This window comes from Centruroides sculpturatus, unplaced genomic scaffold (assembly GCF_000671375.1).
Source record: "Centruroides sculpturatus isolate CEXI.00-Female unplaced genomic scaffold, Cexi_2.0 scaffold598, whole genome shotgun sequence".
NCBI lineage: Eukaryota > Metazoa > Arthropoda > Arachnida > Scorpiones > Buthidae > Centruroides > Centruroides sculpturatus.
The window spans coordinates 58,456-84,723 of NW_019384757.1; the positions used below are offsets into that span (position 1 = coordinate 58,456).

The following is a 26,268-nucleotide window of genomic DNA, read 5'->3' on the forward strand; positions in this document are numbered from 1 at the left end:
CTATATTTACAATTTGTTGCGTTTCTTATTACTATTACAAAAAGTTTGTAATAGCAATTTTATGTTGACTTTCGAATCAACAGGTGATTGGTCTTCATTCATTGAACTTGACTGATTTTTAACTCCGGCATCTTCTTAAGTCTTACAATTCCTGCCTTTACGTCTTGATTACTACAGGCAATTTTCTCCTATTTACAGAATAAATTTACAAGAAATTTTAAGTTTTAAAAAATACAGTTGAAATCAAACTGTTCTTAATAACGTAACTTTTTTTCCTCCATTGGCAAAAATTTTCTGGTTAAAGCAATATATTTTAATGATGATTAAGTTAATGAAAGACGATATTTCACTAGAAAGAAATAAAATTAATTAAAAATTTCTTAATCTTCAGACATTAGAAGCGAAAGTTTATTTTCTTCTAACAAATTCGCTGCATCACCTGAGGAACATGAATCTGAATCAGTTTTAATCCAACCGCGATTGTCGTACTTAAAGACGATACTGGAAAGCGTCATGTAAGAGGTCCTCACGCGTGACTAACGGAATTAGGAGGATGCGTGAAGCAAGGAATTTGCATAATGCAGCTTGAGTGGTGGTGAGTCACGTCTCGTTGACAGATGGCGTCCGCCGATGGTCACGTGACCGGGTGGCAGCACGTGCCGTCCACCGTTCCTAATGTGGCCGATAATACGTTATTAGACATAGAGCCGGTGTTTGCGTGCTTTTTGTCGTTTCGGGTCCGACTCTATTCTTTTCCTTGACAGATGACCTCCGTTTCGACTCCCAACTTAGAACAGAGAAAACGGGGAGAAGTCGGTTAACAAAGCCTTGGTCCGACTTGGCTCCCCGGATGTCATCACTCGTGACGTCACCGGAACTAACATGTGTCGCTTTTGGGCCAGCGGACCCCGGCCAATATCGAGAACGAGATCCCAACGGAATTGCATTCTAAAATTTAGACCCATTAGCATAAATATGACTCTAGGGCATTGTAAATTCATTTATTTATTTTTATGTGGTGCCCACCGAGAAGCCAAACTGCTCCAGCAAATTCCATAAATTAAATATTCTCAATACGCTATCAGATCTTTAAAATCTTCAATATTTCTTTCTTGAAATCCAATTGTTCCTCAACCACGGAATGGGGAAAAAATCAGAATATATAATCAGAATTTAAGAATGATATCGATTTTTAAATCAATTAAATCAAAGTGAAGGGACGTTACAACAATCGCAGAGTAACGATTACAAGTAACTTTTACTGTAAAAAATTCGGTAATAAGGATAATAGGCCTGGCGTAAATAAATATGGACTCTAAGCGAGATTTATCCAACCATGTAAATATGATGCGAACTTTATAAATATTCAAACAGTCGACCTTATTTGCGGTTTATGAAAAAGTATCCATTAAAATTAATCGACAAATTAAACCAACTTCAATAAGTAATTCTTTTCTTTTTCTCTATTTCTCTCAGCTCTAAGAAAAGTTTGACATAAGAAAATAAAAGAAATTTGCTCTAACTGTAAACTTAATTCTGTAATAAATCGAATTGCTCTTCGATTCATATTGCTTTTTAAGAATATTTATGTCTTTAGCTCCTTTACTTTTCCTTCTGCCTATAAAGATTTTTTTAAAATTAAATCTAATTCAGAAATAATCCATTTTCCAGGCTAATTAAGAAATAACCTGAACTTTAAAACATTTGAATAGTGCATTCTGCTGTTTGATTTGTAATTAAATTTAGTTCTATAACATATATAAATATTCGTATTCATTTACATTTAAAATATAATTTTGTGGACTTACAATTTATCATTTTCCTTTAAAATTTTATAAATATGGTATATGCAAATAGTCTTGGTTATTATAAAACATATAAAATTTAATAAAATATTATAAAATAGATCATTTTCATTATCTTAGAAAGAAAACGTAAGACTTATTGGTTTAATGATTATTTGATGTCTTAATATAGAAAACGATATATTTCAGATGAAAGTATGTTTTATACGTTGTCATTTAGTAAAAAGAGAGAAAGGAGTTATTGGATTATCATAAAATTAACAAAAGTGAAATCGCAAGAAATATGGATTATCGTATCTGTAGGTGAGCTCGAAGCAATGATGATGGATATTGCAATAGGTCTACAGATGTCTCTCACTATGGCCAGTAATCCTTTCTAATGATGTCAGACATTGCCAAACTAATGGTCTTTGGGGTATTGGTAAATACATCATCGACACAAGTTGTCACTAATGTCATTCCCTATATAGAATGCCGGTCTGCGAATTGACTCAATCATCCTGTTTACATCACCGCTTGTGATTTTTTTTTCTCCCTATCTGCGCGCATCAGAATTATATATATATATATATATGACTTATATCAGAATCACCTTTCCCATCGGATATTTAGTATTAGCGGTGAGATATAAATTATCGCAACTAATGGCAACATTGTAGGGTTGAAGAGAAAAGTTTGTCGAAGGAACAACAGAAGTATTGAAACATGTAAAAAAGCCCCTCCCAATCTGGGACGCACAAGGGAACTGTAACGGTAATCTCAGACACTTTGACCGCCAATAGAGGGGCGGAGAGGTTCCACGATGAAAGGCAGGATTAGGTAGGAAATTTTCCACAAGACAGAACTATCACAATAGGCAGGAGGTGTCGGTCAGGATAAACAAGGACTGCTGGGAAACGTGTCAGAGCCTTGCCACGTAAGGATTTGGGACGGCTCACGATATGTGACATGTGTTCGGACATTGCTTTCCCTACTCCCCTCGCTTTTACTATACACCGAAGTCTGTTCCCATCTGGAAAGGATCGAGTGACAATGTTAGCTTTCACGAAACACTTTTCAACAATTCTCATTACAACCTGATTTTTATTAAAATTTATTTTTGCGACATCATACCACGTATCGAATCACCGGCTTCACAACAATGAATAAAATTAATCTATGGGCTAATATTTATATTTGAATGTCCTTAATTAATTTTAAATATTATAAATTCTTATTTTTCGAAGAGCTATTTTTTTGTGCATTTAGATTCGATAGAACATTTGTTGTGTAAAGTATTCTTAATTATTTTAATAGAAAACAAATTACAATTTTATTGTGTAGTCTGCGGTTTTAAACAATTGAAAAAATACAAACGTACACACAGATTTAAGAAAAAAATTTTAATTAATTAATTTGAACAAGTCATACGGAAAGCTGCAAACTGGATCAAAATTACAAAGATCTTTAAAAGACAATTATCATAATTTGATTAGACGATAGAGCCTACGGGTTATTTAAACAAAACGGGCGAAAATTCTTTCCATGATTATATTTCAAAGAAATTTCTGGCAGTCAAATTATCGAAGAAACCGTTTGCATTAGTCTATTAGGGTATAGGCGGGTGTGCAATTTGGATTTGCTTGATCGATCCGAGAACTGGAAGCGTCATATTATGATAAATGACATAAGATCAGCCGACTCGCCATTGACATTCCAACAGATCCTAAGAATAAATATAGTTCAGGCAGCTGATTAGAAACCTTACTTTAATGTTTCCACCATTATATTGTCATTTTATTTAGGCCATTATTTATTCGGCAAACACGACTTCCAGTAACGATCTTTTCTTTAAATTTCCATAAACTGAATATTCGCTAGCGAGAATTTTTAATGCGTATCAATTCAAGACGGTAAAAAAATTTTCTAGTAATTAGCGAAGAGTTAAGAGTTAGACCGAAAGTTATTATTTAAGCGAAGGAATAGCAAGATCTAAACGCTAGATTTTATTTTAGTAAATGCATTTTGGTATAAATTCCAACAATGTCCAACCTGCCTCTACGTTAAAGACCACACGAGGTTTTGACTCGTCTACGATCGACTCAATCGTGGCGGTTTTGTCACCCGAGTCGCCGATCCCTAGCAGGGGGTCAGCACGGACTTGGCCACGCTGAATGGACCCCGCTTTCACGTCTGGCTACCCCTTAAAGCAGACTCGCAGCGTGGCAGCAGTTTCCCAATTTCACGCGCCGCAGGACCCCAAAGGTGCCTCCCCCCAACGGCCCTGGCATCGTGCATCTGGTGGTGTAGACCCGGTTCTAAACCTAACAGCGGGACGGTGTTTTTCAGAGCTGGGCAAGGTGTCGGTGTGTGTGGAGAGCGAACAATAGGTGACGGCAGACTTCGGGACATCACATCGATCAGTTTAATAAACGACTGTTTGATCAACGTTGGGGACAGAAGAGAGCTGTGTCGCGAAACGCTCAGCTGACTAAGAATACTGAAATAGCCTGAGAAGGATCAGAAGAGGCGGTCTGGACACCATGTTGACATCGAAATGAAGTGGAAATGTCTAGATGCCATTTAGCAACAAAAACTCCATTTTGACACAAACAACACGACAAAGTGCTACATAATAGATTTTGACGTTTCTAATACACCACACACAGCCGATATATATCCATTTTGATATCTTCCTCTACTTACCTAAGTTACATCGCTTCTGAAAATAAATGAAGTAAAATTTTAAATATTTATAATTATAAATGTAAGTAAAATCCTTATCTGGCTTATAAGGCACTTTCTACTTAATAATAACCTTATATCACACTAATGATCACATTAGCTTGTTAAAACGGGACATTAAGGGAAGGAATCGAGAAAGAAAACTTTACCAGAGACTGTCGAAAAACTTGAATTTGTCCTTATATAAATAGGTTTCGGAAACAATAATTGTAATTCTTGTCCGTAACAAGCGAGTCTCATTGAGATTCAGTCATTAAATGTGACCTCTCACGAATTAGCTGTCTTAACGGCTTTTTAATGCAGACATTCTTTCCAGTAATTAACAACTAACGGTAACGTTACTGTCCTTTCCCAGTAAAAACGACTTTAAACAAACTCATCCACCAGTTGTTAAATACTGGAAAATGTCATTGAGGTGAAAGTCACTCTAGGTTATGACAACGACAATTATTTAAACTCTTAATTATGGACATTCAAGATGACTGACGATGCTAATTCCTAAGCGCGAATATAAACTTAAATATCTTTTTAAAATTATTTTATCTTTTTAAATATTCAAACACGAGCTTACTGTAATTTTCTTTTTGTTTTTCTAAAGTATAAAATGTATTTTTTTTTAAATATACAAGTAATCTGACAATGCATTCTGTCTGGACAAGTTTCGAGAAATTTTGATGTGAATTTTTTGTTACAACTCTCAGTTAAAATCATTATTTTTAATATTTTACTCAATATAAAAAATTGTAAAGCATATTTATTATATGGAATAACTCATCGATATTCGATATCTATAAATATGATAATGTCGAAACATTTGTAGCAATTTATCTACTAATACATGTGTAGGTCTGCTTCTTAAGAACACATTTTTAGTGCTATTCCATGTAAACTACTTGTATGTCAGTCAAGGCTAGCATGTGTAATAACATTTACTCTTCTTAATTTATTCCGTTATGAGTATTATCATAAATATTACGTTAATTGAGCCGACTATATCCTATAAACATCAATTATTTATTTATACAAATGTATAAATTAGTCGAAAATATTAATGCTATTTCAGCGAAAATATTAATGCTATTTCAGCGAAAATATTAATGCTATTTCAGAGTATTACAACTATTATTTTGAAATTGGTAATCATTTAATTTGACAATTACTTCCGTCTCCGATTGTTAAAACTTATGCTTTAAATGATAAATTGGGCCTATAAAATGCTGGAAGAAAGAATTTTTCTATATTTTACAATATTCAACCGAATCAATATTTTATGTTTCTATATTTAAATTTAAGTAGATTTATTTACATAAATTACAATTAGGAAGATTGTTTTACTGGGTTTCGGGTCGAAAAAACTGGTAGTTAAACAGATTTTTAGGCCCAATCTAATTCAGATTTGTTTCATTTTTTTCCGGGCATTGTTTCTGTTGACATCTGTCGACCTAAAATGAACCAAGACGAAAATAAAAAATAAATTGATTTCTCTTCAGTTGAAAAAACATCGATTATATCACCATCGAAATTTCGAAATCCGATCAACCCATCAAAGAATCTGTGCTCCGAATCGAAATGCCACCCAGTTGTAAAGCGCCATTGGTCGATTGCTTCGATGACGTTATGGTCACTTTGACCACCTGGTCCGCCACCTCGAATCACGTGATTGCACGCTCGAACGCCAGGTACAGGCGGGGTTATTACTGCATAAGATTGATATCGTTCACGGTTTGCCGATTCGCTGTTCTTCTTTTCACTTCGAGCCTCTTTTCCACCAAACCATGGCACCGAAATCGAAAACCGGTATTGATTCTCTACCCCGGCAATTCCAATTAAAGTAACAAAACAAAGAGCGTACGGGACAAGAAAAACATTTCGGGAACCGATAACCCCGATAAATATGCTAATTAGCCATCTACGTTAGAGAATTGTTACAACGGGCTTATGGACTGGAAATGTGTTTTGGAGGAGAATACTTCCAAAATTATTAACGATGGCCAATTTCTTGTGGGCCGAAACTTTCTACCAATGCGCCCGTACGTTAGAAGGCCTTGACATGAAGAGGACAGCCGCGCCCTCTGCCGGGAAACCAGACAAAGGCGTGGTTGCAGCCAACGGTGCATCTGACGTCTCTCCACTAAGCCTAACTGTCGTGGGCCCGCCCTGAGATAAGGAGGACCCCTTGCGGTTGGCGACTGCGACAGATAAACTTCGGTCCTCCGTGATTGATGGGAAGGAGACGCCATTGGGAGTTGGGAAGAGCTTACCAACTAACCCTTCTTTTTTCTCTACGACTTCCTTTTGTATTCAGACTAGCCATCGCCTACTAGTCCCACTCGTCGTTACTCTAGATACTTATCGGTCAGTAACATGGAAGCCACCATTTTATGCACCGGACAGGTGGCAGTTACTTCCATCTGCTTCCAGAATACTCTCGCAATCGTATTCTGTAGCCGAGTTGGTAAATATTTATGGAGTTCACCTGCCATCTAGATGGCTAGACGACTTTCATTTGATAACCTTGTAGACTCTAACCCGAAAACGAAAAAAATATATATTATGTATAATACGATAACAAAAATGTCTTCTTTCTTCCAGATAATAAAGCAGTTTTATAATAATGATATTTTAATTCAGAAGAATTAATCCGACAACATTTAATTCAAAAAAATTTAAACAATGTCGCCAGAGGATGCTTCTATTTGCATGAATGAGCTGAGAAACTTGCGAAAGGTAGCTAAAGCTATTGCCAAAAGTAAACACATTTTTAGCTTAAAGAGTTTTAGGATCAATGTCCATGCTTAAAGATTCAAATGATAGAAATGAAGGCATTATAACAAATGGACTATGACAATAGCAGTTCCAGTTTGTCGTCCTTGTCACTTTTCAGGCAAATGTTTGTTGGACAAACAACAAATAGAGGAGACCTTTCCCGTCTGCAAAGACTTGAAAAGAAGAAGAAAAAAATCTATCTGCACGTTCCCAAATGCTGGACTGGTATGGAGAATCGAAAAACAGAATATCAAAGCAGATAGGGTAATCATGGTATTCTAAGGCAGTCGAGTAATACTAAGTTAAAAAAGGTCTTTTCCAAAATCGATGGAAGCACTGTCATCCATTTTTATCATCAGTTCATAAGTAGGACTGATTTTCGATATTATAGAGAGAATAAAATTGGGAGAAACTATTTCGGCCCAATAGTGATGCCAATGAGAGGATAAATGCGAATGTGTGAATGAAATGAATCACTTCATAAATCTATCGTAACATTTCTTTTTCTATAGAATAAGAAATTTGCAATTTTCAATAAGACATCTTGGGAGTCTGTAAGCCAGCATCAATGAGCCAACGAGTTTGACCGACGTGATAATGTCGCTTTAACCTGAACTGCCAGCGACATTAGTAGCAGCTGTGTTCTCCCTCTCGATCTGACCGCTAATTTTCGTGGTCTGTCCCCACCACCAAGATCTGATTTGCATAGAATCGACATGGTCGACGGTAAGTTTTACAGCACGGAGACGGGCAGTTCAAGTTTCGCCGTCAGTCCATTATTTATTTTGGGCAATCCGACAGACGCTTGCAGACACTTCTTGCCAAGCCATAAAACCCTCCGGTCTCCCGTCTGCCATCCTCTTTTAGTACAGAGCCAGTTGCCATATGCGACGCCTTCCATTTGCTTAAATTAGTTTTCTTCTCCCTGCACACTTCGGACATGGGGATGTTCGAAGATTGCAGCTTCACGTCCTCTCTTTCTCTTTCCCTTTCCCGCCCTCCCTGCCAATCGCTGTGCTCTTCAGGACAAACCGTCGACGGCCTCCCATCTATTTGGTGCTAATGGGTAGGCGACCCTCTAAATGTGGTTACGTCTATTGTCTAACTTTCGGCCACCCTTTTTGTACTTCTACTTAATGGATCGTGACAGAATGAAAGCTGAACCTTTATCGTGAGGAAAGACGTCGTTCTATAAAGATTTGCTTAGATCAACAGAGACATCCGGACACGACATTTCAGTTATGGCAAAGAATGAAAGAAAGAATTATTATAGATGCAACCCCGAAACTCCTAAACCGAATTATATTAAACGTAAAACTATAAAATATGGCAAGAACCAATTAAATCATCATCTATAGTTCAGTCTGAAGAGATTAATAACTCTTTCAGAAGGAAAAATAACTTTATAACATTTATAAACGAGAGAAAAAAGCACACATACACAAGAATCAATTTACTGCACACCAATGCTCACTTGGTATTATTCGGTGCAAACTGAGAATACATTTGCATGAGAGCCGTTACGTCAATACGTATATGCTGTGACAGTTGCAGGCAATTTGGCGGTGTACTGCCAACACGACGACAAAATGGAAATAGAATTTATTTCCATAAATATGCGTTCTTCAATACCTAGGAGCGCAGCACAAATACTCTCGGACGTTAAATAATCTGGTATGGTTTACTTGTGGCCAGAGGAACAGCCAAACGGGATCTAACCGCGAAGAGAAGATAGTGCTAACGATCATCAATGGTAGCAAGAAGTCACTTAGTGGACCAAGAAGATAGATGACATAAGACGGTTAAGAATAACAGTGGGACCGACGTTTATACTCCACCCCGACGATAACCGCCAGTCAGACGGCACCGAGACGGGATTACTGTTAGCCGTAGACTATCTGATGGTAAAAGGCCGTTCCCTTAGCACTCGTTATTTACTTCACGCTTTTCTCGGTCGACCGAGGGCTATGTGTCTTCTCCATTCGATCTGTCATTGCCCACAAAGTCACGTCTCCTCTTAAGAACATGACCTTTCGGATGGTCTGTCTCGTGTTTTCTCCGCCATGTCGACAGCCCGCGCGGGCGAAAAGCTGATAAGATAACATTGTAGTGTGTCCGAGATGTCCGAGTCGTAGTTAAAAGTACGAATGTCGAAAGTCAAGTCGGGGATAAGGAGGATGAATGAGAGAAACTAATCTGACTGGCAGACTGCGCCGATTGCTTAGAAAGGAAAGCCGATAGTCGTTCTCGTAAATGTACAGCAGTAAAAACTGCTAGCGGAGTAGACGGTAGCGCTGACTGAAATTTACTGTCGCCATTTGTCGCACTTACTCCCCCCGTGCTAAAGTGTGTAAACGGTTGTTGACAGAGTACTGCGTTAAGTCTGTCTTATTACGTAGGCTTAAGAAACACTTTCATTTGTAGGAGTTTTCTCTAACGTCTTTTACAGTTGCCATCTTCTTCAAAGACGTCACCTATTTGCAAAACGTTTGCGGGTTCACTACCCTTCTCTGGGATTTAAACTTAGTTCGTGTACCAAAAACGTGAGCCTAATATAGATTAAAACGATCTAGAAGTCTTTTTTAAATATAACCGCTTTAATTTCCATCTTTCCTCGTACCCATGTTGGAACACGTGACGTCAGATGGCAACGAATTCTCTAGCTGCTCTTCTATTTAATAAAGCTGCCGAGAAATCTGGAGAATTAACTTTGCGGTCAGACATTATATTGTTCCCTAAATCCAATAAATGGGCAGCGCTAGGAATGTGGAGAACGTCGGACGATATATTAAACAGACGCCTGACACAACTGTAGAATGGACGGAAATTTCTCGATGAACTTTCGAACAACTGACATAATAAAATCCGAATACAAACTAAGATTCTGAGAAAAGAAGCTCGACAACTAGTTAAAACTGAAGAGATTTTTCTCGCTTGATTTCGACGCTGTTTCTTAACAACCTCTCTCCTTCGGCAGAACAGAAAAGAGTTACTTTAGGATATCTTTAATTTAACAAAAAAGAAGAGAAGAAAATTGGAAACCCAACCCATTCTGCCTCATTTAACTAGATATTGCAGAGGGTTGTTTTTTAATCTGCACGAAAAAAGTTGGGACGACTCCATTTTACACAAGAAATCAAACATCTCTCTATAAGACCCATCCTATTATCTTTCTCAGAGAAGTGTAAAATGTACGCCCAGATAGGATATTGTACACCAAGCGTACAGAGAGTATATTGGGAGGTGTGAATGCGACGGTCTAAGTGTACACAGGGAGCCGACCGAATGTATAATGGGGAAGTTGCCGAGAAAGCAGAAAGCAATAAGAGAGAGAAGACAGCTCCATCCTGTCGCTTGGCTGCTTCGAGACACGGTTCCTCTGTTTATTTGTGACACTAGCCGAAGAGTGTTTTCCCTGCTCCTCTAAGCCTCCTCCAATTACGTCAGTTCTGCGGCCCGTGCGAATTAAACGTCCGTCCGGTTTAATGCGATTGATGAGTCCGCGGTAATGCATGCTTTGTTTGTCGGTCTACATGATTACTTCCCGACTGGCACGCTCGGACGACTCTGCGCTTAAGTCTCTTCTATGTTAGGTCCAACTTCCCTCTCTAGCCGCTTATTACTTCTTCCTACATCAACCTATATTTCGTCGGAATAGCGTTCTCTCTCAGTAAATCGCCCGCCTAGTAGGGCAGATGCGTAAAATCGTCTCCGTCTTTTCTCTACTCGCATATAAGTTACAACATTTTGCTTACGTCGATTCTATTGTCTTCGTAGGGAGCACTCGCACTTTCAAGGACGTTGCAATATTAGCCGTGACCTAAGTTCAGTGTGTGACGTGCCTTACTATCGTAAAAAAGCACTCATGTTCTTAGAATTAAAATTATGAAATATATAACCTGATCACACTATTCTTGACACTTCCTTCCAAACAGCTGTTTTGCCAAAATTTGTTTTGCATAAAAATTGGCAAATCGCCCGTCCATAGGAAAATATATAGTACTTCTCTGCACAAAAGATGTCATGCATAATAAGACTGTTTAACTATTATCGTGATGTATGTTCTCATATCTGAGAAATTCGCAAGACATTCGGGTTTTTATGTATTTTTTTTTTCTGTTCAGAAGGACGAAAACACAACAATGCATTAAAACTTTACCCCAAGCTACAATTTAACATCTTAATTAGCGCTTATTTTGTGACCGTTTAAAAAACTAGTGAATCAATCCCGCGCTTATTTTATGAAATATTTATTATATTGTATTTGGAAACCATCTGCATGAATATAACTAAACGTCATATCTAGTGGAGGGATAGAAAATATTCAGAGATTTATCCCAGGGAGAGCAGATGTTGAGAGAGTGGCCAGTTGCTCTATTTTCGATTGTATTTATGGCCATCCAGCTTATGAAACAGCCAGTGAATGACCAGTGGTCATCGCAGGCGAAAGTGAAACAATAAGGCAGGGAACCGACAGCTGGTACAAATCTGATGAAGTAAAGTTTGTCGATATAGAAGCAAGCAAAGCATTAAATCTATCGAAACCTTAACTCGGCTCGATAGGGGAAAGGAAAGAAAAAAAATATATAGAGTGAGGTGAAACGCTTGGTAAAACTTGTGTGGCAATTTTAAATGTCGTTAGAAAGAATATTTACGAAAGATTACGCGTAATAGTCCGAACCAATTTCGCTATATAAAACTATTAGTTGGAACTTAAAGAGTTTTTGCCGAGTCGAACGAGAGAAAGATCTGCGACGTAACTGCCCTGACTTAGCCAGCCCCGTAATGATAGACCCCATCTCCAAACGTAATCATAGACCTAACCGTTTACAGCCTGATATTAGCCTCTAACCAATGTACAATTACGGGAGGATAAAGCAGGGTGTGGGCTATAGCTATGTGCGACTGTCAATCTGAGAATATGTCCTCTGACAAATGGATGTTTGTCACAATCGTTTACTCCCCGCACCACCCTAAGCCCCAGGCCATCTCAACTTTTGCAATTTATACTAATCGGCAAATGTTACAGGCCGCCTATAAATACAGCCCTCCTATCGATAGAGGTACGGTGCACACGACGAATTTATCTTCACCATTTTTAGCATCCTAACTAAGGCCTATAGCCATTTACACGCTGTTAAATATTTTCTGCTGAGCTCCGCGCCAAAAAATAAATTAATTAGCATTAAATTAAAAATAATTATCATTATCATTAACCCAATTAATCCCGTTTAAAGTTGCAATTAAACCGATTTGAATTTTCCCTTTAGATTAAAAAAAAAAAACTTTAAACGAAAAAACTTTTGATTTTTTACAAGGCCTACTAATACATAAAGAGTAGTTTTCATCATTTTAATAAATGCAAGTTTTTTATTATTCTTTTTTACATGTAAAGTCCTACAAAAAATAATAAATGATGCCAGTTCGGACGAGCAATCATCTTCAAAATAAATCTTCCTTCCCATCAGACAAATTATACTTTTTTTTTTTAAATATTTTTTCCGCGAGTCTTGCACTGAAAAATATGATTATGTTTCTACCTGTTTAAGACTATTGTGGGCTTAAGTTTAGACCCAACCGACTAAAAGTGAGTGGCTTAAGAAAGATTTTATTTTTTATTTTTTTTAAATCGACTCGATTCAGATTTAAAGTTTCTTTAAATATTAGCCTTTCTCATGCTTTGTAAGTCATCAGTCGGAGTTATTTAAATGATAATCTATTGCCGGATTCTGTTTGATTTACGTTTTGCTATCAGGTATATACAAACACTGCGCTAATTATTAATGCAATTGACTTATATATGAATTATAAATCTACTTTCTCGTGAGTTTTTTTTACAAAGAAAATGGGAGTTTTTTTTTTATTTATAAATTAAGTTATTGTAGAAAAAAAAATGTTCTAAGTTTATTTATAGTTTCGTCTAAAAAAAATAAATATTTAATACATGCAAATCTTTATTTTCTGTAATATATTTAATACATATATATATGTATATAAGTTATTGATATCTTAAGTAGTCTTGATTTTTTGTAGAGTGCTGTAAATAATGATTTATTACGTTTCAAACACTTTAACACGAGAAAGTCTTCTCTTGCATAATATTGTAAAATTTATGACTGTTTAAAAGATATAATAAATTAATTTAAAATAAAAACGTCAAATTGATGGGCTAACGAGTAAAGTAAATATTAAAAAATATAACAGATTAATGATAAAATTCGTATAAATATCGCTTGACTTATTCAGTACTTATGCAATAATTAAAAATGATCAATTATTGATTTTGTAAGAAATTAGAATGTTTTTATGGTTAAAACTTTTTCTAAATATTTTTTGCATGTATTTAGTATTTAGATAAGATATTATTCAGTAACCATCTCAATAAGATTGCCTCCATCTAGTGAGGACGAACAATATTAGAAAAATATAGATTTTATATAGGTTTTAAAATATTCGAGTTAAGAGGCTATATTCCATCATTTATGAAGGGATATCAAGGTTGAAAAATAATCTTCATTTTATATAAGTGCGTGAAAGTTAATTTTGAGATTGTTTATCCAGCCAACTATTTGTTACGAAACTATATCATGTCATTTAAAACGTTTTCTAATTCGCTAAAAACTCATCAAAATTCCTCCAATGGCTTTAAATAGAGATTAATACCACTTTGGCATTTCTCTATTATCTAATATTTAAATTTTTACAGCTAAAAGTTTTTTTACTATTAGAGACGATACAAAATAGGGGACTATAAAAATTTGATTCGCCAATAATATCAGATTAGAGAGCGACACGCAAACAACCGATATATGTGTGTGTCTGTATGTGTGTTATCGTTCGATCTGTCTACAGACTATTTTCGGTTTTCATGGCTGCATTATATAACAGAGAACATGACACACCTTTAAAAACCAGTCCCCGTCCATTAAAAGCAGAGTGGTTAAGTCCGAGAAAGATGAGGGGAGAAGAAATCGGAAGAAAAAAAAAAAATGCAAACCTAAACAGGACTCTATCGATTTGCGGCATCCGAACTGATAGCCATCCCCAGGGAGGTTTACAAATATTTTAACCGTAGACGGGCCTTAGTCTCGAAGGACGACAGTGGATTCATCAAAATGCCATTTATCATAATTCAGCATTGACAAGCCACTCGGCTGAGTTCGACGGAGGTCTGCAGCTTTGATGTTTAGCCGCAGAGTCCAGGCTGATATACCCCCTCTTCTCGCTCTAAAATGCTGCTCACCCCCATTGGCGGGCGAAAGTTCCTTCTTCTACTTCTGACCATTCTGTTATTTTTTTTTTATTTTTATTTCTTAGAAAAGTTTGGAGATCTATACCTCTCGGGCGCGCTGGCGAAGGTGACCGATTTCTCTCCACATAAGAAAACAATTTTATGGAAAGCATTCTGTCTTATGACGATTGTGTGGGGAGAATTGCGTTTCAAATCGAGCTGGCGCATTAAGACTGTGGGTGTCATGAGAAAAGCTATAATGCGAACTCGGTGGGAAGCCTTGTTTACCAAGATAAGTGTCTGGATAAATGTATGGCTTGCAAGAAAAATACTGACTGAGCAACTTATCCTTCACTGACACTACTGATTAAGCTGCACATACTACCGTCCGGTATTTTTGTTTCGGACTCGTTGCCGACTTCGTAATATCATTTATCTTTTTAAGTATTTCAAGTCTGGAAAATATGCAAGGTGCATGCGCGTTGACCTCTGCAGGCCGCGTTGTAGGCAAATCAAACAGGAAGAAACAAAAGCCGCATCGAATCACATCACGTGCAAGCAGCGTCATAAAACGTAGGTCGGAGAGTCCCTGAGATAGCAGCCTATTATCCGAAAGGCTTAAGGGTTGTTTCTTCTTGTCCTTAACATGCAGCCAAATGTCTTTTCGTGTCCGCCACATCACGCATACAAATCACCCACTTCACACCAACCACCTTAGCCAAGTTCTGTCACCTATCGGTCTACTAGCGACACCTGTAGAGGGAAAATGAAAGTTTACTTTCTGAAATGACCTTTGCTAAATTTCTCCATAATCTAAACTTATTTAAAATGAGTTGGAGGAGAGAGCTAACAGAAGAAGAAAGATTGACAGATATTTCTCTAGTCGGATTGATATTATCTGTCGTCTTTGCTGTTTATACCGACGTAGATAACTTTGCTGGAAGCTAACTGACCAAATGAAACCAATACAAACAAGGCAGCACTCGATGCTTCTATGAGAACAAACATTGAGCGAGGTTGTGGTCTGTATGTAATATCGGACCGGAAAGCACAGTCCTCGAACGAGATAATGAGTTGTTGTAGGATCTAGTAGCACGGCCACTGGTCAATGTGTCCAACAAATCATTATTGGACTCTGTTTCTGTTTGCCATGGACTTAGAAGTATGTGTTCCTGCTTTACCACCGCCTCATCAACTTTCTGAACTTGTTTCGTGACTCAGACGTCTAGATGTCTCCTTCGATAGTAGTAGCTAAAAAAAATAAGAAAGAAAAAAGGGGGTAAAGATTTATTTCGCCTATCCTACACCATTTTTCTGTGGACGAAATGATTTTTTGAACAGTAAACATCTTTAAGCATTAATCGAGTTTAGATTTTGGTTAATATTCTGGTCGAGTATGTCGATGCGCCGATGTTGCTGATCAAATCGGAGAGCGATGTCCTTCTTTGCCACCAAAACCGCTCATTTTGTATAATGGGGATCAGCTGGGAATTCTTTTTAATGGGCGAGAAAATTTTTGGGAGGTTATATTCCCGACCGTGTCATTGTATCGTGTCTCTGTTATAACAGATCACCACCACGGACCATGACGGATCCATCATCGTTTGTGCCTCCAAGCCCACTCAAATTTAAGTAATTACCGGGATAGACGTGGAATTCCTAATCTGCTCTTACATTTTTTTTTCTCTTTTTTTTGTTAGGACACCAACATTTATCCGGATCTTCCTTTTTAACCTGTTAGATGCTGCTTCGCCACATTTAACTAGTTACATTAACGCTATCAGATAGAGCTTTTTCGCAATTTAAAAACTCCTCCACACTAACAGAGGATTAAAAATCTTTTCTGAGAATCCCTCTTCACTCTCCATAACCCAACAGATTGAAGAGGAGAATTCGAAATTTTCGAATAAAGTTTTTCTAGTAGAAGGTAAATAGGGAGCGAATGCATTACAGAATGAAAATATCGTCACTTGTAGCGGATTTGCGATATGATAATTGATTAGTTTCCAAAATGGGAAAGCAGACTGGAGAACATCCTCCTTATTATTCTACAGATATTGCTATAAATCAAGGCAGGCCGACTATTCAAACACAAGTTTTTCTAATCTTTTAGTGGAGGCTGACCAGATACAACTGTGTTGTCCCGTAACGGGTTTTTATTTAATCCAGAGAATTGAATTTCGTCCAGTTGGACAACATAAAACTCTGTATCCAGCAGTAGCACCATTATCTCTCGGTGTCTTGCGGTCTTTCCATCGGCAGCAGATTCATGTATCCCTCCCCGCAGCGGCGAGTTAGCGGGGGATAGTCTCCCGCTCCAATTTTATGGTGACTGGCCATACAATAAGCCTGATAGATGACGGAGAATGGGAGGAGGGGGATGCCACCTTATCGCCAGGCCCTGCCTATCATAAATCGACTTGCTGCTGAGAGAAACTTCTACCGCAACAGAAATGTACACGTCGAAAAGACCTTTCTTGGGGACCGTCCTTGTTTATACCATCGAATAAGCCAGCTACGATAACGAAAATATATGCAGATGTCGAGATATTCAGGCTGTCACCCGATGGCATGACTGATTCTCTAAATTCATTTTAGTTACGCCACTCCGACACATCTTATTTTTTTCCTTTTTTAAACATAATAAATAATGTTCTTGGCAATTCCTCTAATTAAAACAGTTGTAGCATTTTATATTAGACAATCTTTCTTACCTATGTTGTTAGAGATGGCCTAGTTTTTATTTTATTCCGAGATTTCTGCCACTATTTTGATCTCAGAACTGTATGAATAAGAAAGTTTTTCGCCGATGCATAGAATACATTATTCGAAATATGCAAACATATCCCGGATAGAATAAATAGAAACGGAGAAAGCTTTAAAATCTTTTCAATTTTCTACTCCATAAATCGATGAAATAACATTGATTTTTCGATAATCTATGCTTACCATTATGCAATATATGCTAATTCATCAAGGATAATGCGCGGATGAATCTACGCTTCAATTTAAATTCCTTGCTTTTGTTTGTATTATAATAAACAGTAGAATTTAAGGTTAAAAATAAAAATTTTAACATAAATTCTAGCCTAATTAAATAAACTTATATAAAAGATTAAAACCTTTATAATAACTTTTTTACTAATAAAAATTATTTATTTTTCAGGTTTTCTTCTGTTGGGGAACCAGGTATGGATTTTTAAAACTTTTATAATAATAATTTTTAAAGATGTAAGAATATCATTTTTGCTTCTAGTTACAGGATAGATATTTAAGTATTCATTACAATACTATCTGATATGAGAAATGATTAAACGATACTCTTCAACAGTTTTCTTATCAATTTAAACGAGGAGATAAATGAAAATATAACGATTGTCAAGTAATTATAGGGCTTATTAATACTCCTTAATGTCTACGGCCTATAATGTAACATTTATGAGTTAATTTTGCGACCACTTGTCCATTTAACTATCTTTTATCTCATTTTAAATGAGTAACTCGTAAAAGTGAAACGATTCGACAAAGACGTCAAACTAAACTTTAATCTATTATACTTTTTTAAAAATCCGTTCGGTTTAAACGTAGTTTTTTATACATTATCCGATTGAAAAAAGTCGATAAAGGCCCCCCAGTTAATGTTTTCTCTTTCGGTTTTAATACTAAATTTTTGCTTTTTAAATTATACGAAATAAATTCGGCAATAAAAAATTTTTACATGAAAAATATGAGGACGTTAAACATTGTGCAGCGATTTTTATATTATTTATTTTCTTATAAAAACATCTCCTTATAAATACAATTGGAACTCTTAACTCGTGCCAAGGTCTAACCCAAGTCTCAATGTAAATTTATTCGAGAATATAAGTAATAGTTCTAATAATATTAAAAATATAAAATAATTACATTATTTATTTATTTTTTTTATAAATTTAGACTGTAAATAATAAATTTCGATTAACTTTTTGTTAGGCGCTTATAGAAAGGCAAATGAAAATTCTATTAAAATTAGAATAATAATTATAAGGGAAACTTTATTAATTTAGTGAATAGTATTCTAAGCTGTCTACTTTATAAAATAAAAATATTTTATAAATTGTCGAATTCTTAAAGAATAAATAGAGACGTTTGAGTGAAGAATTAGCTTATTTTCTTAAGGTGTAACGTTAGGCATTGGATATATTTAAGAGTTGTACAGTACAATTTGAGAATGAATAAGAAAAAAATATTTAAATTTACAATAATAATTGTTGCAATAAAACGTTTTAAAAACAGTTAATACAAGTCTCTTCCTTATTACTCAATGGCACATTGTATTTTCCATTCATTTGGTCAATAGGCCAAATTTACATTAATAAGACAGAAAATTAGCGATTTATGTAAAAGTAAGACAAGACACGACAAATTATTGTTTATAGATCATAAATATTCATTCAGAGAAACAACAAACAGGAAATTTAGTTGCGTGTATTCAATTAACAAGCTGACTTTAACGCTTAGATTATGGCAATTTGCACGAAAAGATTTTTTTCGGCAACGTGTTGTACCATCATTTATCAAATTTCTCCTTTCTCGAATTTACATGAGAAACTTTTCATTGACTTATGCCGTCTGACGTCATCATAGAAGGCTCTTCGATTAATGGAAACGTGATTTCAAGGCCTTAATTGTGACCAGTTGTCTTGACAACGGCATATCCACACCCAAGGTATTATTGTGAGAAAATAAATTGAACCGGGAGGTTGGTTAACGATTTGTTTGTCCAGGACTCCAGTTTAATCGGGTCATTATAACAGCCTAATGAAAGACATTCCTCCCATCTGCTAGTCCCTACTTGCTTCATTTAGAATATTAGCTATTTTCCTATAGGTTAGAGCCGCTGCCACTTTCTGCCATATTTCCCAATACCGTTTTTCCCCTTTTTTTTTCGTTCATACAGCATAATGATCGATGTCTTGATCGTTATTGGAAAATAATCACGTTTAAAATCTCTAAAAATAAGTCTCCAAATTTAACAGGAGACTTTGGTCGTGCTAAAAACTTAAATGTTTGATCGAAAATTGCACCATTTTTTTACTTAGTAGTGTCTACTTCCAGTAAATAAAACTGTTTTAATATTCCTGATGATGTCGAAGAAAGTTCATTTATTAGACGTGTTTATGAAATTTTTCTCATATTATTTCTTGAAAAATATATTTTTAACTTGTTTAGAATTCTATAAAAATTTAGAAAATTTTTAGTAAAATTTCTTTTTCCCCTTTTTTAAATTGTGAATTTTTATTAGATGATAATGAATTGATTTGTAGATTTATATGAACTTAATCAATTCCCAAGTTAAATTTTAAATATTATACGAAAAATGATAATTTTTTTAAGTTTGATGAATTAAAATTGCTAAATTTATCATTTTAGCTTTTATCAATTCTCTTGGTTCTATAGTTTTACTAATTTTAACATTCTTAATTTCAGCTATTTACTTGCATTCTCGCAATATTGTGTGATTTTTATTCTATTTTTATCTTACCGAAAGTGAAAGGAAATTAGCCCTATAAGTTTTCACGCGTAAATGATGATGCGAATTGTAATGGTTGGTTGTTTACAGTAAATATACAAGCTGGATAGAAAGAAAGGTGGGTTTACTCGGATTGTCGACAACGGACCGGGTCAGAGTACATAGATTAAAGTTCGTGACCCTGTACAGACCACCTCCGAACCACCACAAAACATGATTTTGTACAAGACGAAAAGAGACCATTCTGTCAATCAGTCGGGGTGAAGATTGTTAACGACAGTGGGAACAAAGATGTCTACGGGTTCGCGTCCCATTCGCTCTACCTCGTCACCTCATGAAGGGGCGTCGAGGATTTAGGAAACAGTATTTTTACTATTGTTAGGAGAATTCCACTCAGTTCTCAGTCCCATGCTAGCATTGTACGCAGTGAATAGTGAGCCATGTTTGCATACTTTTTAGACCAACTGTTCGAATTTATACTTCAATGTTTTCTTCTTGAAACCCACCTGGGGAATGCTTTCTTCCTGGCTTGTTTGAGAGAACTGACGGCTACAGGAATCTGCCCTTATTCCCTCTTCTCTGAGGTTTTTTGAATTTAAAATCAGTCACGACATCTGGCATAGATTCTATTCGCAGAGGTTCCCCCGAATTCCCTAATGACCTCAGTCTCTGCTAAACGCACCTATCCCCCTTCCCCAGAACGTTTCCGGTGATGTTCTGTTAAAAAACCATCACTCGGAACCTTTTTTATCTTTTCTTTCGTCTGGGATGCTTCGGGATCCAGATGGAACGATCATCGATTGGACGTTGATCGGAGCAGCTGGTGGTTCGAAAGTTGCTCTGGCAAACTTCGCCCAAAACTTCCAACAGACTTAACTGACTTATCAATACCATTCGTTTCTTCTCTGTTTTGACTTTATCTTTCTTTCCCGGCACGACTATTTTTAAGGAAGAAAAAAACTTCTTACACGAATGACCGTCCCAGCTCTGACCAAATAGAGCAGCGCCAGTTAAAAAGTCATTTCTTTTTATTACCAATTCTAATCCGTTTGAGCAAAATTGTTATTGTATCAATCATTTGCCTTTTTCTCAGTTGCTTTAATCGCTTTTACCGTCTTGTGACGTCAGCCAGCACGTGAGGAAAGATCGCCCACTCTCTCGTACCCAACCAATTAATTTGAGTGGAGAGGTAGTTCATTAGAATTCATTTTTGCCGCCGCCAAAAATAAACTCATTTAAATAAACAATTTATTCAAATTAATGTTTTCAATGTAAATGGGATGCACTCACTTCATCCGAGCTCACAAATTAGGAAGAATGATGTTATTTATGGCTACTGGTCGTTTTTCTCAATGAAAGCAGCCTGCAGCTGAGATTTCGTAATCTTGACATCTATTACCTCAACCTTAATTTGATCTTAAATAAAGAGATAATCACATTTTTCTCTTGCTCGCCGCTAAACGAGATCAGGGTGAAACTGAATGGCTACGCATTGTTCACTTAACTGTTTGTTTTGTATTTATCCCATGTTAAAATGACAACTAAATTTCTATTTTTCACTCCGGGAATTTTACTTCTTTTTTCTCACTAAATGCACCTTTAACATAATTTTATTTAGGCAATAATTAATATCATTTAATTGCTTATTATTCGGAAGAATGCTTTAAACTATTGGGGTGTTTTTAAAGTTAGTGAAGGCAATAGAATCAGTTCATCCCAATGCCGCTACTGCGATCAATGTCCACAATCCGAAGATGGGGGAGACGTGTTTGTGGATGGGAGACTCATTGTTTGTACAAGGAATACATAAATAGAAGAGCCGTTCTAACTCCAACAAACGATTTCCAACGTCCGCAGGCTAACTCTGTCTGGACCTGACTTAATCCCTGACTTCTATCGCCGAGATTTCTATGTTTTCCTACATTTCCCTCATCCCCGCGGCTGGAGCAATCTCCTCAAGCCAAGACAAATATAAAAACATTTGCCTCCTACAGACGTGTCTATGTAGAGTGTGCTTATGATACCCTCAATCCCAATAGCGACACAATAGCGCAATTAAGGAACGATGGCCAAACACGTGTTGGCCTATTGAGCCCGAGTTCATTGCTTTACTTAAGTATGAATATAAAAAAGAAAAAAATTGCACCTTCTAGATTCACGGTAGCTCTTAGATTTTCTGCTATTCCGATGCGAGAAATGAACTTCTAGTAAAATTATGCCCCTGCTTACTTAATGTAGTATTATGACAAAGATTGTAATTGCCGAAGAGGTTTAGTTGGCGGCAATTAAGATTTAATGTTGTCTGTCTCACCCTTCTACTCTTCTACAACAGCTGCAGACGTTCTCTCAACCCCTCTAATTGTTCTTCGGCTATTAATTCGAATTATTTTTCGTTTACCAATTATTATAATAATAATTTTTTCTTCTGTTATCTCTTATCCAATTGGTTATTTTTTGCGTCACATATGCCAATTACGTTATCTCGACTTTTACCCATCGCTATGACGTCATCAAAACGGCGCATACACATGAGATATATTAGCCAATGGGCGGCTTTTACCTGGCACCTTCTGTCGGGTGAGAACTAACTTAGAAATAATAGAGAGGGGCTGTCCATGAAAAGACAATTTGCAGCAGCCACGTTCCGCAACGTCCTAAATTACTTGAACGCCCGCAACGCGGCTAATGAACTTTTTCCTGTAGTTAAAACTTATTACGGGACGAGTTTTTAGTCATTGGGTTAAAATTCCTTCCTATCTGTTATTAACAATCGGAAAAGTCTACCTAATGAAAGGTCTATCAGACAAAGTAGTCGAGAGCCGAAGTGGATCACAAGAGAAAGAATTAAATGCGCTCTTGCAAATGAAAACCCGGGTGCATTTAGTGAATCAGAATCTTCTCTAACACCATACATATAAGAAGCAGCTATTTAATGCAATCTAATCTTGTTCAGGCTACTAAAACTATTCGAGACCACACCCTTCGTTATGATGAGGGGGAAAAACCTTAAAAAATGCTTTAACAGCTTTTTGGATCGAACTGATAAATCGATACTATTGTAAGACTATTTATCTGATACGGGATTAAGATTTATCTATAAGAAAATTTAAGAGAGTTGTCATGTTACATCGCAAAATCGGTACGTTAAGTATAACTTTACTACGGTTCCGGTTAAAGAGAAGAAAAATACTTTATTGCTTTTTTTCCTTCTTTGTAACTTAAGTTAATTATAGAACCTTAAATTACATTTTTCTGTCTTTTAATGAGAAATTTTTGAAAATTTTGTAAAGTTTTAATGATTAAAACTTGTGCGAAAATTGGTTTAGCAGAATGAGATAGGATTTAAAATCGCTTGCTAATGTTGCCAGTCGAGATTTTAGAATGGTTGTTTGTTGTAGAGCACAGACTGCTCTATATTGATTATGGCATTGGCTAATAAGCCTTTATTGCACCGGACGGTCATTGCAAGTGCGTATATTCAGAGGGCATCATCTTATACTTTTTTCTTCATCCGAAATGTTTCTTTCTGTCCACCAGGGCGGCGCTTCAACTCGGCCGCTGGTTGGTGGACGCCGTGCAACGCCACCTGCAGTCAGGGCGGGACAGATTTCCATGTCATACATATGGATGAGATGACTAGCTATGTGATATTGAGGCTGCCCGTCCTCTGTGTGTAAAATGGCAGTCTAACGTTCTGCTTAAATCGCCTGCCATAAATCTAGGCCTAACACTAGTAGGGAACTGTTGGTGTATCGGCGGCCGCTCTACTAATGAGCCCGAACTCTACTTCTCTCCAAGCGGGCACCTCCATTATTTGGCTTAGTCTGCCTTTAATCTGTTCGACTTAGATCCGCGCCCGATAGCCATTCTTTTTTTTTCTATCCATCCACGGGAAACATTGATACTTAGGTTGTTCCTTATTAAGAAGAGGGAGATGGGTTAAACAAAGGGCGGGTAATTATAAAACGAGTATATATATTTTTTCCCCTTCTTCCTGATTGCCGTGCATGGTCGGATGCATCCAAAGACTACTACTCGGCACATAAACAGCGTTATTTTTCCAATACTGTGTCATTAGTCAGGCAGTTGGGACGAAACTCGACATCCCTCGGCGCCCGGTATATTGTTCCACGGCCACTAACAGTTACTTCGAATTAACCTTATGTGGTAGAATTTTTTAAAGGGACCCGAGTGACTCTACTTTCCACTTAGTGATTAAATTTTAGGGGGTTGAAGTGCCAGGGAGAAGAAATTTAATCAAGCTAGGATCCAAGTCATCCCCAAGGACCGATCCGTTGAAACGGATGAAAGTCACCAACAACAACTCCGACTCTACATTGTCCGCAGATACAACTTTTCCAATGAAAGGAAAAAGATATCTCTCATTTTGTCGATATTTAAGATATTAAAACAGAGCAATTACATTCTGTAACTCGGGACGGGTATAAAGTTCCGAAGTCGTCCAGTTCGAGCATCTTTATGAGTCTTCTAGAAGAATAGAAGATACGATGTTTAGCTATGTTTGAAAGGCGGAAACAGCCTTTTATCCCTTATTAATAGGAGAAACTGAACCTGCCAGATCGAATATCTTTCCTAATGGAAGTTGCGCTCTTCGACCAAAGATTGCACAATCAAAGTGTTTCCCTTTGCAACCATCATCAATCGTCTTTCCGACATTTTGAAACGCTTTTTTCTCGTCTTTTCAGCACCATTACGATGTCCAGCCTTCCCTCTTTACAACATCAACAATCAATTCTCCGAATCAACGAAATGGAGAAGATAAGAAACGTGCAAAACTGGAAGAAGGTCCCTCCAAATCTTGGCGAGGTCAGAGCACAAAAAGGAACCGATGCGCCCGTCAACACTCATTAGTCGTGCAGTGGCGATCGATGGTCGAGAGGGTGACAGGCTGGCTGCCGCCGGCATGCCAAGCACGTGCGAAGCGGCCAGGGTCGATAAACTCCTGTCGGCCGTACTCTGTGGCCTGGCCATATCCCCTGTAAGTCTCCATATACAGACTGTGACGATACTGTGGTCACTTAGGTGGGAATAGATGGCCCCTAAATATCACCGGAGATAGACTGGACCTTATGAAGTGATGGAATGTGGTAGGGAGAGGAGAGAATCCCTGTTGGCCTTGAATAAAACGTCGCACTCTGGTCACATCTCGTCGTAAGGCTACCTAATTGACTGTTACTTCCAGGGATTTATGGACGTCTTTGTGTAAGTTTAATAACATGTAACCTGGCAATGAATCACGGTGGAACAAAGATACATCACTTTTTCTCCTGGAGAAAAATATTAGTTTTAAAGAAAGTATATGAAATTATTTGTACATATTTAAATACTACAACTAAATCTAAGCCGAAGTTTTAAAAAGTAGATGCAATAAAAGCTTTATTTAAAAACTTTAAAAAAAAATCTAAAAATTACCATCTCTGTCTACCATATACGGAAGAGTTCATTGCGTACGCGATTCTTGTCCAGACTAGTGGAAAGATAGGAGGTTTGTCTTGTTTTATAGCATGATCACTAAGCGGTTCACGTGTGCTGAGGCACAAAACAAAATTCCGAACAGGTTTTGGTGTTGAACTTGACCCGTGGTCAATGAAGGTAAAACTGGAGTACTTGGCTAATTTGTGTCTACCTTAACGTGACAATGTACAGTACATTATTTCATTAAAAAAAACTTCGTCTCACGATCTTAAATTTACTTAACCTTTTTTTTATTTTTATTTTTTTAAAGTTTCAAAATTAAAAGATAAGTGATAAGAAATTACATTTCATTTAAAAAGTAGACTGCCTTCTTTAATAGTAGTGCCTTTTTTTCAATTTATCAATTCTTTCTTAATTGAAAAAATAAAATGAATGTATTTGAATTATTAAATTGATTCCTTTTAATAACCGATTCGAAAATCTCTTCTGACGTGGCGTTAGAAAGGATTTTGAGAAAACTAAATAAATAAAATAACTTTGTTGAAATCACTATACTTTTATAAAGTGTAGTCTAGTTGTTTACAAGATGTTCGCTATAAATATTTTTTCCTAAATTTACTATAGTAAAATATTCCAAGGTTTCTTTGCAGTCGGAAGTCCAAATATTTCAATACAACATAACGTAAATATTTTTTACATGGATTCAAAATGGAATCTTCATTGTTGGTCCTTGCTCTGTAGAAGTTGTCAATATTTACTTCGACATAACTAAACTTCTGAAAATTCTTACATAT

General features: G+C 36.6%; 1 long non-coding RNA gene across 1 annotated transcript in view; it reads left to right on the forward strand.

Moving 5' to 3' along the window:
• The window catches only part of LOC111628728, a 96,658-nt gene that overhangs the window by 34,506 nt on the left and 35,884 nt on the right, over positions 1–26,268 (forward strand). Inside the window, exon 2 of the long non-coding RNA XR_002757213.1 lies at positions 17,693–17,715. This is a non-coding gene — a long non-coding RNA (uncharacterized LOC111628728). The remainder of the gene's footprint in view (positions 1–17,692; positions 17,716–26,268) is intronic.